Source organism: Macrotis lagotis, chromosome 1 (genome assembly GCF_037893015.1).
Source record: "Macrotis lagotis isolate mMagLag1 chromosome 1, bilby.v1.9.chrom.fasta, whole genome shotgun sequence".
NCBI classification, from domain to species: domain Eukaryota; kingdom Metazoa; phylum Chordata; class Mammalia; order Peramelemorphia; family Peramelidae; genus Macrotis; species Macrotis lagotis.
In genome coordinates, this window is record NC_133658.1 from 429721119 (window position 1) to 429737772 (window position 16654).

The 16654-nt window shown below is 37.9% G+C and overlaps 1 protein-coding gene across 1 annotated transcript in view; it reads left to right on the plus strand.

Annotated features, from left to right (window-relative positions):
- Window positions 1-8085, plus strand: part of RCOR1 (REST corepressor 1) — a 128489-nt gene extending 120404 nt beyond the window's left edge. Inside the window, exon 13 of the transcript XR_012473836.1 lies at window positions 268-8085. The gene's annotated coding sequence lies outside the window, so the exon portion shown is untranslated. The remainder of the gene's footprint in view (window positions 1-267) is intronic.
- The last annotated feature ends 8569 nt before the right edge of the window (window positions 8086-16654 follow it).

Genomic DNA, 16654 nt, shown 5'->3' on the forward strand with positions numbered 1-16654 from the left:
CACAGTTCTTAGAAGGTTAGATTAGATTGTTCATAAAGTACCTCACTACTAGCTCCCTTTTTTAACCTTTTAATCAGAATATTTGTTGAGCCTAAAACTGAAATGTGGGTTTGAGCATGGTTATTTGCCTTGGATTTGTCTACCTTAGGCCCGTATTTCAGGTAGCATTTTGACATTGATTCTTGGTGATCCACATGCTGATGTGAGCCAGGTAGTGGCTGTTTAAAGAGTTTTCATTAGTCTAGCTATCTTTTTCTTTTTTTTCAGGGTTAGGCAAAGAAAGAACAGTCTAAGATTTACCACAGATGGCAAGTGTTTAATAACAGCAAGCAAGAAAGAATAAATAAGGTTTGAAGTTGTAACAGCCACCTCTGAATCCCAGGATACTCAAATTTGGGGCAAAGATTTATTCAACCTGTAGAACCTTGCATAACTGAAGCTAAAGGTTGGAGAGTTAGGACGATCTTTCTTTTCTCCCTCTCTAACTTTTTTATAATCTCAAAAGAGGCAGTGGTATCTACAAATCATTTCTGGTATTGGTGGTTAACTTCCAAGGATCCCTGGGCCAATGAGGAGTGGATTCCTTCCCATTTGTGCTCTAGTTAACCAGGTAAATTCATATGTTGAAACAGAAGGCTTTATTAGTGCTATGTAACAATGTATGTGAAAACATTATAAAATATAAGACACAACTATGTAATCATACACATCTATGTATCCACCTTGTATATGTATAAATAGATAAACAAATATAGGGTTTCCCAAAGAGTTTAGTGTAGTTTTAAGCTTTAATTACTAAGGCATAAATTAGGAGGTTAATTATTTGTTTTTAAAATACTGATGTTTCTTATTAAAAATTCTACATGTTTGTGTCTTGTGCTATATATTGCTCTAGTGCATTCAACCTGTACATGAGGGTGTTCCTTGGTGTTGTGAGTTGCATTATATTCATGAATGGGTAATGAATTCTGTATGTTCCAGAAGAGCTAGTGAATCGTCCAACTTTATAACGAAGATAAGGTGACCAAACAAGAAGATGTCATCTTTCAAATCACTGGTTTGACAAAGTTTCATCCCAAAACTCATACATAATGAATCCTACTTTATTAAAATTAAATACTAAACTATATATATAAATATACATTGTCTGTATATAAATATATACAAAATATTTAAAAAACTAAACTTGTTAAAATTAAAAACAAATATAAGAAAAATTTAAACCGCACATTTTCAAATTTATAATAATTCTTTGTCACATTACACTTCTATAATTGATAAAGCTTAAAGCTACACCAAGATAGTATGTACACTGTATTTATAATTAAAGATTTTATGTGTGTAGACAAGGCAGAATGAAAGTGAATAGACAGAAGGATACAAGAGAGAAAAAAATGTGATATATCATGAACAAAATTAACCATAGACTAGGCTTTGGTGCCCCTGAATCTAATCCTGACTTAGTTCTTCTAAGGTAGTCTCTGAACTTTGTCGTGCTTTAAAATCATGAAGAAGTAGCTTAAAAGAGTTTTATTGATGCCTTCTGTAGCTTTTCCTTTCTTCTTTCTCCACATTTGAACCCCACCTTGTGACAGAAACAGTTAAATGTTTACAACTCTACCTAACAGGGTAAGGCTTCATTCTATAGCTAGTTCCAAGATTGGTCATTTTGATTAATCTGCTTACATTCCTGTCCATTTACATTTGTCATTGTGTTTGTACTGATTGTACTTTCTTTGTTGTGCATTATTATTTCATACACTCTATTCATTCACTCTTTTTTTCTCCTGGTATTTCATATACCACAGGGTATTCTGCTGTGTCCTTCTTAATGATCATCTACTTTGTTATTAATTTTATTTTGCTACCACAAAAAGTACTATAACAGGTATTCATATTTAGAGCCTTTTTTGTGTGTCTTTGATCTTGTTGGTATAAACCCAGTAATGGGATCATTGAACCAATTCACATCTTCACTAACATTATATTAGTAAAACATTAGCCTTCATATGTATAAATGGCATATGAAGGGGTGATTTCTGTTGAGTTAAATTTTATCAGTTTTAAGATGGTAATTATGACAACAGTGAGACCTGACTCTTATTGATTTAATTTCCTTTTGCCTTGAAGATATTTGGAATTGAAGTACTATATCCTATTATTTTTCCTTTGACTAATGAGCTCTACCCTTAGCATGTGAACTCCTGTGGCTAACCCTTAGTAAAAATAGCAAAAACCAGTTTACTAACGTTACAACATATTTAAGCATTAATACTGTTTTTCAGAAAACCAAATGTTTGAGAGAAAGGGCCAATGTGAGCCTTTCTTCTTATGACAGGTTGGATGTTTTATGAGATTTGGAGGTTTTTAGCCCAAAGCAGGCTATCAAGTAATCCTTTCACAAAAGATAATAAAATTGTCTATCATAGCTTGTTCTTGACTTCATGGTGACTCTTAATATTTAAAAAATACAGTTTTTGAAAGAGAGATGATAAAACCTCCCCTTTTAAAAGTCATAACAAATATTCTCACAACCTGGAAACTTTCCTGGGCTCACTACCCTATATTGTTCTTCTTGCAATCCTTCCCCTCACATCCATATTTATCTTCTTTCATATGTTCTGACAAGAGCTCTTATCAGCTCTGTAAGAGAGTATGAAGTAACCTAGTCTTCCTTTGGCAACTGTGAGATTACCCTCTTTGCTACAAGTCACATCTAGTTATTTCTCTTGCCTCTTAATATCTACTAAAAGATTATACAGGAGAATTATGAAGTAATTATGAAGTAAAAAACTTTCTTTGAATGACTCCCTTGTTACTTGATATTAGACAATGAGGTAAGTCTTGGATCACTAATGGTTTAGCTCTTCTAAAGTTATCTGTCCCTGTAGGGCAAATCCTGGATCCCTCAAGACTAATTTGTGATGGTTCCTAGATTTTTTATTTCTTTAGGTAGAGCTCAAGAATGGTCTGGGGAGTAAAGAAAGGAATAATATGACTTGGAGATTGCTATCCAGTATGAGAGATACAATAAGTACATTCAGAACCCCAGGAGAGAACTGGACAAAGTACTCTAGGAATAGAAGAGGGTGAGTTCAGTTTCAACCAAGGAAGACCAGAGAAAAGGGATTAATACTTGATCTTGTCTTTGAAGCATTTATTGCCTATTTTGTGCCCAACAATATATTGACAAGAAAAAAGAAAGTCTCCCCTCAAGAAGCTTGTTTTCTGGTGATGTAGGCATTGTGTATTAGATAATTATATGAAAATTGAATTCAAGATAAATAAGGGCTGGGAAGTGAGATCAGTAAAAACTATTCAAGTTTTTGAATTAGCATGAAATAGCATTCATTTATGCTAAGGGATGCTATGAAGAGGTAATGCATAGGGATTAGAAGGGAAAGTAGATATGGGTTTTATTAGCCAGAATATTAAGGGAAGCATATTCTTGATTTTGAGAGATGGGGGTGGGAGAGGAATTTCTGTGTAAGTATATCCAATATCTGTTCTGCAGCCAAAGAAGACTGTAGGACCAGATATTTTTGGCTGTAACACTGGGAATGATGTTGGCAAGGCAGAAGTTAGACTATTCATTAATTTGGATATAATTTTATCTAACTCTCATTGGGAGAATATCTAGGAGCCCTTATCACTCAAAAACTAGATTGGATGACTATTGGAATGTTGTAGGAGGGTATTTTTCAGGCAAGGGTTGGACTAGACAAATCATGTGAACCTTTCCAACCACATGAGTTAAGTAGTTCTAAGTAACTTATGAGGTGGGCTCTTCAGCCAAAAGGAGTGAGTAGAGGAAGAAAGAATTATTAAGCAAAAGAAAAAACTTTACTTTGGGGAGTATTCTGGGGAGAGTATTAGGTATATTAATAGTAGGGAACAAGGTATATTGACACTAGGCAAGAGAGAGAGAGAGAGAATGCAAAGTCAAATAGCTGGGCCTTTTCCACATTTATCTACCCTAAACATCATAAATTATGAAATGAGTCCAGAGAAGGGAAGTGATATAGGCCAAGTTGTACCAGTGGCAGAACCAGAATTCAGTTCGAGATACTTGTTAATTCTGACGCACATTGTTAGGGTGCTGGAGATCCAAAGATGAAAAACAGGCACTGATTTTGAGCCTCCATCACTCCCTCATTGTGCCTCTTTGTCTTCTATAAAATGAAGTGGTATTTCATTAGCTCTGCTTCCTTTTAGTTCTAACTCTTATAATGTATCTTCTTGCCCTCTTGAATCTTCTCAGAGCAGTGATTGAGATAGAGTACTTGAACTTTAATCTGGTGCCTAAAGAGGTGGGAGAGAAATTTTATTTGCTTGGTTGACAACCTTTTAGAATAGAAGAGGCACAAATTCCATTAATGACATTTGATAAAACAGGAGGAATAAAAACCCCAGAGACAACCTTAGGGTACGCAGGAGACTTGGGGCAAGTGATTCCCTAGCCAATATGTGATTGGGACCAGGAGCTGGGCTAAGTATACTGGACCTACTCAAGTACTTCTGTTTCTACTTTTCTTTGCCTGGCTGGTAATATGATCCTGACTCATTGTTCTCTTGCCTTGACTATTGGTGAAAAGTTAAGACTCTGGAGAAAAGGACAAAGAAGGAAGAAAAGAGATTTATGTGGTAGAAAATGTTGGGAGAAAGGGAACAGCTTAATGGTGTTACTCAGGTTTGGTGGCTGTGAAGATGGCGATGCCATCAACAGAAATAGGGAAGTTGGGAAAAGGGAGGGGTTTGGGGTGAAAGACATAGGTTTTAAAACTGGAACAGACCTCATATCCTCTAGTTTCAACAGCCTCATTTTACAGCAATGTAGCTTGCCCAGAAAAGTTGTTGGGGTCATTGTAGCACTAAAATTCAAATCTAGGTCTATTGATTCCAAATGACTGGTGCCCTTTCTATTATGCTAGCTTGGTGGATTCAATTTTGAAATACTGAGTTTTAGTTAAGAATATCTTCTTAAGGATGCTAACTTCTTTCTCTGTGAGGGTAAAGCTTGACTTTTAGGAGTACTTTAAAATCACTTTCATGGTCAATGACAGTTTGACCACAGGAAGTATAACTAACAGGTCAGAGGAGAGATGAGGTGGAGATGATCACAATCTTTCATTACAGCCTTTTGGGTTAGGAGTCAATGTGGTCAAGAACACTAAAAAAAATTAATACTTAAAAATAGAGTTCATCAAAAAAAGTGAACACAAAGCTGCAAAACTTAAAATTTATTTTTCCTCATAAATATATCAGTGTGTGTGTGTGTGGGTGGATATGTAAATGGAACTGGACAGCCTGATGGCACAGTGGATAGAGTACTGGCCTTGGAGTCAGGAGGAATGGAGTTCAAATCCAGCCTCAGACACTTCGTAGCATCCAGGGCCATCTTTATTTGTCCTGATTCATGGCAACAACAGCTTTCCCCCCACCCCCCATGTCATGGTCAAATTCAAGAATGAACAAACATCATCATAATAAATCACTTAGCTATATTTCATTCTGGCCTTTCTTCTGTTCTTTGCATTAAAAAAAAAAGAGTTCTTACTCTGAAGAAGCTTATTTCCTAACAGATGAAGATAATACATAAAATGAATGCTGAAAAGAGGGCGCAAAGGTATTCTTGAAGGGGCCATAGTGAAGTAAGAAGAGGTTGGAAGGCAACAGGAATATTAAGGACATCTTAGGCTGATTCAGCCTTGTGAATATCCCCTGTCTTGAGTTACTTTTTCTATTTTCTTTAAAGCTGCCTTTTGTTGTATGGCTCATTCAAATAACCAAGAAGTGATATCAGTTGCTTGACTCTTCATTTTCCAGAGCCATCAAGTCTTGAGCACTGTTTCAATACCTTTTAAGGAAAAATTAAGCATGGGGATGAGGTACTGCAGAAGTGGATTTTCATATTTTTTTCCTAAAGGTAACAAACATCTATTAACCAGAATAATGATAATTCTAAAAATTGATAGATCCAAAAGCAAATCATAGAAACAATAGATAACTATAATGAAATAACATCTAATTTTTCAAAATCTATCCAAAGTAGTTATTAAGGGGAGATAAATGTCTCTCAATTCTTTTCATCAAGAGAAGGAACATATCAGTGAATAGGGCATGCAACTAAAAAATACAAATTAACATGTTTGAAAAACCCAATTAAGTACCAAAATTAACAGTATTGGAAGGAAAAAGTTAAATAAAACCTTTAAAAGCTGGATTAATAGCTAATTTTATTAAAGAGAAGGCTAAAGATAAAAAGTAGTATAAATAAAAAATTATCAAAGATAAAAAACATCAGTATAAATAAAGATAATTAGAACCTTTTGTTTGATGTGTTAGAACTAAACTTAAATGAAAAAGATGAATGTTTACAAAATACAAAATGTCCAAATTAAAGGAAAAATTTAAAGTCTCAGAAAAAAAAACAGGACAAAAACTGAAGACCAACATCCTTTATGAGCATTAACCAAATATAATACTAGCCAAGGGTCTACATATAAAAAAACTAAAAATCATACTGTGACTAGGTTAAATTTATATCAGGAATTCAGGGTTGGTCCAATGTTGAGAAAATTTATCCACAAAATCTTGATTACTATATCAAAAGGTCCTGGAAAGTCTTGACAAGTTATAGCACCATTTCCTGTTTAAAAGATAAAAGAGCATAGGAATAGATATACCTCTTCATATAGGTAAGCAGTATCCATTGAAAACCAAGAGATAGCATATGTAAAGGGCATAAATTGAGTGACCTTTTCAGTAAACTCAGTAATCAAGTGTGTCCCTTATCACCAATGCTATTTAATATGGTCCTAGAAATGGTAACAATAGCAGTAAAACAAAGTTGAGGGAATAAGCATAGGTAAAGAGGAATCAAATTTATCATTTTTTGCAGATGATATGATGGTTTTCTTAGGGAACCCTAGAGATAATGTAATTTCATATAATAACAATAACTTCAGCAGGCTTTCAGACTATAAAATACATAAGCCATCAGCATTTATCAACATTAGTAACAAAAACCCAGAAGAGGATACACAAAGATTCCATTTAAACAAAATATATAAAATACTTAGGTACCAATCTGGCAGATTACATCTAGGAATTTAGAACTGTAAAATATCCCTTTTTTTTATTTTTTTATTCTCACTTTGAACAAATGGTTTTTTTACATTAATAAAATATTCTTAAGGGTAAATGAAATACCCCTCCCCTATAACTATAGACTTGCTTGAGCGATAAAGTAAAGGGGAGAGAAAAAAATTAAAATTAAAAAAATAATAGTAATAATTGTAGGTATGGCCAGGTGGCACAATGGACGAAGCACCAGCCCTGGAGCCACGAGCACCTGAGCCCACATCCAGCCCCGTAGACCCAACAATCACCCAGCCGTGTGACATGCAAGCCACCCCAACCCTACTGCCCTGCAAAAACCAAAAAGAAGAAAAAAGACCCAAAATAAAATAAAATAGTCATAATAGTAGGGGTGGCTGGGTGGCTGGGTGGTGGACAGAGCATTGGCCCTTGAGCCAGGAGCATCTGGGTCCAAATCCGGCCTCAGACAACCAACAATTACCCTACTATGCAGCCCCAGGCAGGCCACCCAGCCCCATTTGCTCTGTACCCTCCCCCAAATAATAATAATAAAAAATGTGCTTGAGTCTTTGTTCCAACACGAACAACTCTGTCACGGGTGGATCATGTTCTTTATGGTAAGTCCATCGCAAAAGTTACTTCTATATTTTTCCAACGCTGCCATTGCTGATCGCAACTCCCTCCATTCATACTTCTCCACTACCAAGTACTATATTTTCTCTCTCCTTTCACTCTGACTCTGCTGTAGGGTAGCTGAGTGGCACAGCAGACAGATCCCTGGTCCTGGGGCCAAGAGGCCCTGAGCCCCCATACCATCCCTTAGGCCTAGCATTGACCTGGCCCTATGGTCCCGGACAGGCCTTCCAATCCCAGCCCCTTGCAAGAGTAAAAAAGAAAATGTGTTATATCTGACCACTCTCCCCCCCCATGGCCCATCCTCTCCTCCTTTATTCACATCCCCACCTCTTCCCCCTGCTCCCCCTCCTTCTTACTCCAGATGCCTATACCCCATTGAGCATATATGCTGTTTCCTCTCCTAGCCACCTCTGATGAGAGCAAAGGTTCCCTCATTCCCCCTTGCCTCCCCCGCTTCATATCATTACAACAGTTCATTGTAATAAAAAAAAAAATCTTACTATATGAAATATCTTGGCCTATTCCCCCTCTCCTTTTTCTTTCTCCCATTACATTTCCCTTTTTTCTATTGACTCCATTTTTACACCATATTTTATCTTCGAATTCAGCTTTCTCCTGTGCTTCAACTATAAAAGCTCCCTCTACATGCTCTATTAACTGAGAAGGTTCATATGAGTATTATCAGTGTCATTTTTCTATGCAGGAATACATGAAGTTCATCATATTTTCCCCTTCTCCTCCAATCTCTATGCTTCACCTGAGTCCTGTATCTGAAGATCAAACCTTCTGTTCAGCTCTGGCCATTCCAAAAGGAACATTTGAAATTCCCCTGGTTCATTGAAAGTCCATGTTTTTCCCTGGAAGAGGACATTCAGCCTTGCTGGGTAGTTCATTCTTGGCTGCATTCTAAGCTCTTTTGCCTTCCGGTATATTATATTCCAAGCCCTATGAGCCTCCAATGTAGTTGCTGCTAAGTCCTGTGTGATCCTGACTGCAGCTCCATGATATTTGAACTGTGTCCTTCTGGCTGCTTGTAATATTTTCTCTTTGACTTGGGAGTTCTGGAACTTGGCTATAATATTCCTGGGTGTTGGTTTTTTGGGATCTCTTTCTCAGGGGGATTGGTGGATTCTCTCCATTTCTATTTTGCCCTCTGCTTCTAGAATATCGGGGCAATTTTCCTGTAATAATTCTTTGAAAATGATGTCAAGGCTCTTTTCCTGATCATGACTTTCAGGTATTGCAATAATTTTAAAATTATCTTTCCTAAGTCTGTTTTCCATATCAGTTGTTTTTTCAATCAGATATTTCACATTTTCTAATTTTTCATTTTTTTGGTTTTGAAGTATTGATTCCTGATTTCTGGTAAATTCATCAATCTCCCTGAATTCTATTCTTTGTCTGAAGGATTTGTTCTCCTCAGAGAGTTTTCTTATCTCTTTTTCCATCTGGCCAATTTTGCTTTTTAAAGCTTTCTTCTCCTCAATACCTTTTTGAACTGTTTTATCCATTTGACCTAAACTGGTTTTTAGCATGCTATTTTCTTCAGCATTTTTTTGGATTTCCTTGACTAGGCTGCTGACTTCATTTTCATCTTTTTCCTGCATCTCTCTCCTTTCTTTTCCCAGTTTTTCTTCTAACTCCCTCATTTGATTTTCCAAGTCTTTTTTGAGCTCTGTCATAGCCTGAGCCCAGTTTCTGTTTTTAGATGCAGGAGCTTGTGCTTCCTCATCTTCAGACTGAGTATTTTGATCCTTCTTGGGCTCATTTGCAAAATATTTCTCAATGGTCTTCCTCTTATTTCTCTGCTTGCTCATTTTCCCAGCCTGGGTCTGGTTTTAGGGTGCTTCCTGAGCTTTTGGGACATTGTCAGAGCTTAGGTGGGGGGGGGGCTGCTGTTCTATGGGGGGCCTAGACTGGGATCAGGACCTGAATGTGGTCAGAACCCCAGTGTCCTGTTCCCAGGGGCAGAGGACAAAGCTCTGCAGTCTCTCTTCACTCCCCTCCCTCAGCTCAATGGGCTCATGCCCTGGGGGCTCCTGCTTACCGCCTCCACCTGCTTCTGTTTCCGGATCTGGGCTGCCAAAGCTCTTGCTGCTTGCTGTGTGCCCTGAAGGCTGGGCTCCACATGTTTGCTCTGGCAGAGGTCCCCGCTGTTCCCCCACTTTGTGCCCAATGCTCCCCGGGGTGTAGCTCAGGAGACTCCCCCGCTGCTGTGAGCTGGGGCTCCCAGCGCCCTGGAGCTGCCTCCGGGAGACTGAAGTTCTTTCTCTCTGGCGGGCCACCCCTCCAACCCCAGGGACCAGAGCCTTTCTGCTCTTTTCCAGGTTACCTTGAGTAGGAGAACTGCCTCACTGGGTCCCTCTGTAGGTTCTGTCTCTCAAAAGTTTAGTTAGAGTCCTTAGTTTATAAGTTTTATCAGAGAGCGCCTGAGACTCAATCATTTCTTGTTGCCATCTTGGCTCTGCCCCCCCAAAAAATATTCTTAATGGAAATAAGTCTATATTACTTTGGTCTATAAGTAATTAGAGAAATATTAATTGCTTGTTTGCAGAACTATTATAATTAAAATGAAGATTACCTAAATTGGGCCTTCAGTCATAGCTATCAAAGGATTACTAATAGAAAAAATGCTAATGAAAGTCCTCTGGAGGAACAAAAGGTTAAGAATCTCTAGGGAAATAATAAAAGGGAGGAAATATCAAACCAAATTACAAAGCAGTACTTTCAAAACTGGCAACTAGATGGCACAATGGATTAGAACACTGGGCCTGGATTCAGGAAGATCTGAGTTCAAATATGAACTGAGACACTAGCTGAACAAGTCAACAAACAACTCAGTTTCCTCATTTGGATAATAGCTCCCAAAGTTGTGAGGATAAAATGAGGTAATATTTATAAAACATTTTATAAATTCTAAAGTGCTATGTTAATACTACCAATTATTGTTGGTTAAGAAATAGGTTCAAGGGGTGGCTAGGTGAAGCAATGGATAGAGCACTGGCCCTGGAGTCAGGAGGACCTGAGTTCAAATCCGGCCTCAGACAATAATTACCTAGCTGTGTGGCCTTGGGCAAGCCACTTAACCCCATTGCCTTGCAAAAAAAAAAAAGAAATAGGCTCATAAGTGGAACAGATTAGGTATATAAAAGCAGTAAAAATAAGCAGTTTGAGGGAGGTTAGGTTTGTACAAACATCTGTATGGCAAGAAAGGCTCTGCATAGACATGGACATAAAAGTTGTGAAATTTTAATTAGAAGTGGAGAAGAAATTGTTTTTCAGATCTATGAATAGGGGTTAAGAGTTCATGGCCAAATAAGGGAGAAGTTCACTGAAAATAAAATGGATAGTAAGAGTCATTATTCCCCAGGTAATAAATGGCCAAAGGATATGAACAGGAAATATTTTTCTCTTATTCATAGATTTGAAGATGTGGATGGCATCTTCCATAACAGGTCTCTCAGGATTGTCCTTGATCAGTGAACTACTGAGAAGAGCTGCGTCCATCATGCTTGATCACCTCACAATGTTGCTATTGATGTGAACAATGTTCTCCTGGTTCTGCTCATTTCACCCAGCTTTGGTTCATGCAAGTCTTTCCAGACCTTTCTAAAGTTCAGTAAAGCCTGGCCACTCATGATTTCTTACAGAACAATAGTACTCCATAACATTCATATACCATAACTTATAACAGTGATTTTAAAAACAATGAAGTTAAAGATAGTGAAAGATTAGATCTTTGCTACCAGAAATACAATTATAATTTCATCCTAAAGGAAACTGGATTGATGTGGACATCTCAAGGAAGTGGAAGAAATAACAAAGTACCACTGCAGGTTGCAAAAGTGGAGTGAATACTCAAAAAGACATGATGAAGTAACCAGAATTACATTCTAGAAACTAGCTATGCCTCATATACTAATGGATGATAATTCTCCATCCTACACACCAGGGCTGTCCCAAATGCCGTAGCCCACAATTTTATGCAACCCACTGTGGGTTTACTAAATACTTTAGTAAACAAAACCAAGTTAAAACAACTCTCACTAAAATGGCAAATCAAAATATATTGTCTATTGTTTTAATAAAAACTTTTAAAAGTAAGGTTGGATAACCCTGCTACAGATGCAACCTTTAAAATATCCTTTTGAGAATTTAAGGAATCAACTGTATTGGAACCAAAGCATCATCACAGACATCTAGTTAAAGAGCATAGACATTATATTGACTCATAAAAACTTAAGGACATTTTTAATATTGTTACCCTACACTAATTAGTCATAATAAACTTTCCAACAAAGCTCTCAAAATATGGAGACTAAGGGTAAGGTATCCTGGTAATCCCTACTCCTGAGGAGATTGAGGTGGATGAATCCTTTAGGTTTGGGAGCTCTGAGTGATAAGCTGAATATGTAATGCCCAATCTTCTATTCCTAGTGTCTAGTCCATAGCAGACTCTAAATTCACAGATTGACACAACTTGAATTATAAGGGATCTCAGGAGCAATCTTCTTCAACCAGTTCACCAAAGCAATCCCTACTATTAACATATGTGATTAGTGGTTATCTAGCCTGTGGTTGAGAGAACCATTGTACCAACTAGCTGTCCCCTCCATTATTTTAGATATTACTTGCACCACCAGAATATTCTGATAAGATTTGCCTTTGAGGGAAAAAGCTACATTTTAGTAATTTTTGTCTGTCCAACCTCACTAGACCCAGCAATACATTATTAGCAATAACAATAGCATTTATATGTGCTTTAAAATTTAGAAAGTTTCTTTGTAAATATAATCACATTTTATACTCACAACAACCCTGGGAGGTAGGTTACTGTTGCTGTTGTCTGAATTTTACAGACAAGGCAGGTAGGTAGAGATTAAATGACTTGCCTGGGATCTCATAGCTAGTCAGTAACTGAGGCCAAATTTGGACTTGATCTTCCTGACTCCAACACACTAATCACTGAATCACCCAGCTACCTTTAAGTGTTTTCTGGTTTACTGCTGGTATAGATGTGATCAGCAATCCTTTGCACATTTGACAATCAGTAAATGCTTCTGTATGATTGTGGAGATATAAAGACAAATAAAAGAGCTTACCTTATTTGCATTAAGTGAATACAAGGTAATTTGAGGAGATAGCAACACTATAGGGATCAGAAATAACTTCTCTTAGGAAGAAGTATATGAAACTTCTTAAAGGAAAATCTAAGGATTTTTAGAGGCACAGATGAAAAAGTGCATTCCATGCATGGGAGAACAGTTTGCGCTAATGTACTGTAATGAGAGTTGGAATGCTGAGTCTGGGGAATAGCAGCCAGTTCAGTTAGAACAAAGAATGAGTGAAGGAAAGCAGTGGGAAATGTTTGGAGAGGTATGCTAGAGCAGATGGAGAAGTTTGTATTTTATCTTAAAGACAATAGGGAGCCACAGAAGATGCTTAAGGGAAGAAATTATTTAGGAACATTAAATTTGATGTGTGATGTATCCTACAAGTGTATCTCATTACTATTATATACTTAGGTTTGAGTTCACTTTACCCATGGATGTGTGGAGGAGGTGAAAAATGAATCTAAGCCTTCACTATTTTATTTACTTTTGTTTTTGCAAAGTAATGGGGTTAAGTGATTTGCCCAAGGTCACACAGCTAAGTATTAAGTATCTGGGACTGGTGCTCTATGCTCTGTACCACCTAGCTGCCCCCTCCACCATTTTAGATATTTTCTGCACCACCAGGATGTTCTGATAAAAATTAATCTCAGAGTTAATTTAATCATCTCACTTGAACAAACCTACTCAATCTCCCAAAGAGGAAAAGTGACAGAGCAGCCTCACCTGATAGGCTCCTATTGTTGTCATCCATAGGCTTCAAAGAACCTTATGTACTTGTGTGTGTCTTCCCTTGTTTAGGCATTGCTAATGGCAACTGATTGCCATCAACTGATTCTAATTAAACTTTTTATCTTCAAGACTTGCCTAGTGACTATTGACCTCTAATCAAATGCACCAGAATAGGAGGAATTGCTCTCTTGGGAGGATTTTAGGACTTTGAGGTTGAAGCCAACAGATGTGTGTATTTGTGAAAGGGATTTGTGGGAAAAGGGATATTGTCTGTCAATTGTCTAACAATATCATCCTTGTAACTATCTTTGTTAGGAGCTGATTAAGTCTTCTTGTTGATTGTTATTGAGAAGTATGTAGAAGGGATCTGTGAACTATAACATTAGTGGAAACCACCCTTAGAATCACTCCTAAGGGGGCGGCTAGGTGGGGCAGTGGATAGAGCACTGGCCCTGAAATCAGGAGTACCTGAGTTCAAATCCAGCCTCAGACACTTAATAATGACCTAGCCGTGTGGCCTTGGGCAAGCCACTTAACCCCATTGCCTTGCAAAAGAAAAAAGAAAAAAAATAAAAAGAATCACTCCTAGGACCTGAAGTAGCAGTTTTTCTATGATGACTACCCAAATCACCCCAGAGGACGTGTTCTAATCCAAACTATTTTGAGCTCCTCTTTCTCTGAATGCCTCTGCCAAGATGGCAGAGAGGAGATAGGCACTGTGCTAAGTGCTCCTGGTTCCCCTCAAAAATAACATGAAAGAAACTTCTTAACAGAAATTTGATCAACAAAACCCAGAAAAAAGAAGCTAGGAGAACACCTAACAACGTCTGTTTCAGGGGACTGTGAATGAACCAGGAATGGAGAACAGAAGGTGAGCACAGGAATGGCAGCAGGATGAAACCAGAACACAGGCCTTAGCCAGAGACTTTGGTGAGTGACTGATCTGAGGACTTTAGCTACAGAATCTTTGGCCAGGGAAGAGGAACTCTTGGGAATCCCAGTTGCAGGGAGTGGGATTTAAATTTAAATTTAAATCTTCCAACACAGAAAGTTGCAGAGCATGACTGGAAAACCTGAGCTCCATACATTTTGCATTCTTTCCAGAATGATGGTAAATGCCTCCTATCCCCCACCCCTTCAGGCTCAGGTGTGGGCAACAGAGTTCACTCTGCTGAAAGGGAGATTAACTCCTTCCCCCAGGGCCCAGCCCATTGTTCAAGGTCAACTCAGACCCTGCTGCCCCTCCTCATTCCCTACAGGATTGGTGAGAGGGCTTCAAACACTCCAGAGAAAGCAATCAGCACCTCCTACTGGCCAGTCCACTTGGAATTACTAAACCAAGTAAACAAAGCTTCTAGGGTTTTCAAAAGCAAACCTCTGAGAGCCAGCTCCTCCCCCAACACAAGATCCTAGGAAGATGGAGAAAGGCCAGCTGAAAGGGGGATCCATGGAGAAATACTTAGAAGAAATAGATTCTAACCCAGAGAGATCTAGCTCTTCTGAGGAGAATATGAATTGGTCTCCAGAAAGAATACATCGATGCCCTCCGGAAAGAGATCCTAAAATGAAAACATCAAAGAATATTATGGCCAAATTCTAGAACTATCAGATAAAAGAGAAAATCCTGCAAGCAGCCAGAAAGAAACAATTTGAATAACAAGGAGCCACAGTAAGGATTACACAGAACCTGGCTGCATCAACATTAAGGGATCAAAGGGCTTGGAATGAGATAGTCCAAAGAGCAAAAGAGCTTGGAATGCAGCCAAGAATCCACTATCCAGCAAAGATGAGCCTTCTCTTCCAGGGGAAAAGATGGACATTTAACAAAATGGGAGACTTCCAACATTTCCTGATGAAAAGACAAGAGATAAATAGAAAATTTGGACACCAAACAGGAGACTCTTGACTCATGAGACACATGAAATGGTAAAAAAATATAAAAGAGTAATGAAAAAAAACTTCTATCCAGTAAGATGAAACTGCATATATCCCTACCTGGGAGAAAGACTCTAATAACTCTTGAGAATTGTAATTCTATTAGAATATACACAGCCAGGAGTGATGGACTTTTGTGACTTTTCTGTGACTCAGAATGATTTAAAAACAATACCTCCTTAAAAGGGACAGTAAGGAGACAGGAGGATGGAAGAGATTGAATGAGGTAAATCTCATCACATTAAGAGGTATAAAAGACCTCTTGCAATAGAGGAGAGGAAGGGAGGAGGTGAGAACCACCTGAATCTTCCTTCAGACTAGACTTAAAGTTAATTTACACACACTTAAGTTTAGAAATTTATCTTATTTTTCAAGTATTGAAAGGGGAAAATGGGAGGGGGGATGGGGAGGGGAAGAAAAAGGGGAACTAACAGAAGGGAAGGAAGAAGGGGAAAAGGGAAAGCAGAAAGAAAGGGGAGGGGATATAGGAGCATAAACACACTGAAAGTGTTGGTATTCAGAAACAAAATACTTGGGAATATGAATAAAGTGAAAAAAGGGGGAAAATACAAACAGAAGGAAGATAGAATGGAGGGCAATAAAGAGTATAACTTAATAGGATGAACTCTCCCTTAAAATGTAAGTGAATAGTAGAGTGGATTAAAAACCAGAATCCTACAATATGCTGCTTACAAGAAACTCATTTGAAGCAGAGAGCTACATATAGAGTAAAGGTAAAAGGATGGAGCAAAATATATTTTGCTTCTGTTAAAGTGAAAAGAGCAGGGGTAGCAATCCTTATCTCAGACAAAGCAGCTGCAAAAATAGATCTCATTAAAAGAGATAAGGAAGGAAACTATATCCTCCTAAAAGGTACCATAGACAATAAAGTAATTTCAATACTATAAATGTATGCACCCAATGACATAACATCCATATTCTTAGAGAAGTTGAAAGACCTACAGGAAGACATGGACAGCAAAACTACTAGTGGGAGACCTCAACCTCCCACTCTCAGATTTAGATAAATCTAATCATAAACAAGAAGGAAGTTAAGGAGGTAGATTGTTAGAAAACATAGATATGATAGACTGATGGAGGAAATGGTATGGGGATAGAAAGGAATAGAAATGGCACTT